This window comes from Poromitra crassiceps, assembly GCF_964638095.1.
Source record: "Poromitra crassiceps genome assembly, chromosome: 8".
Lineage (NCBI taxonomy): Eukaryota > Metazoa > Chordata > Actinopteri > Beryciformes > Melamphaidae > Poromitra > Poromitra crassiceps.
The window spans coordinates 7,997,524-7,998,191 of record NC_139629.1 but is presented as its reverse complement, the minus strand read 5'-3'; positions in this window follow the sequence as shown (position 1 = coordinate 7,998,191).

Sequence of the window (668 nt, the reverse complement as noted above, 5' to 3'; positions counted from 1 at the left end):
GGCTGGGGGAGACGCAAGGTTTCGCAATCCCCAGTTCCCCCACCATGATTTACCCTCAATTTAGTTATTAAGTGTCTCAGTGTCTGAGCGAGTTTGTGTGCGAGATGTTTGTGGCTGTGTGGTCCTCATTAGGGCAGAGGGGGGGGGGAGATATCTTCCTCTGGCCCCTTCTTCTCCTCTCTCCCTCTGCTGTTGGTTTTCCAGCGTTCTCACAGTCTTCCCTCAATAATCTAAATCCGTCACTTTTGCGTGGCAGAAAAGAGAGCGGGCGCGGGGAGGGAGGGAGGGAGGGGAGGGAGGGAATGGAGAAAAATAACCAAAAACCTACTCACTTCCTGTAAATTGCTCATCCCCCCCCCCCCCCCCCCCCCCCGTCCCCGTCCCCACCACCCAAAAAAAAAAGAAAAAAGAAAAGCCCCCGCGAATAAAATCGGAGCAATTTCATGGTCTGGCCTGCCCTCGATATTATTGAAGTAATACCCTGTTATTATTGAAGAGAGGGAGAGAAAAGCGAATGACTATTATCTTTATGTGGGTCCTTTAATTTTAATGCGCCACAGATTTATAGCTGGGCATTCCAGTGGGGAGGCCCCTCCCTGCTCTTAAAGCCAGCGGGAGGGACACGACCACAACGCTCTCACAACAGAGCCACTACCTTCTGACAAACA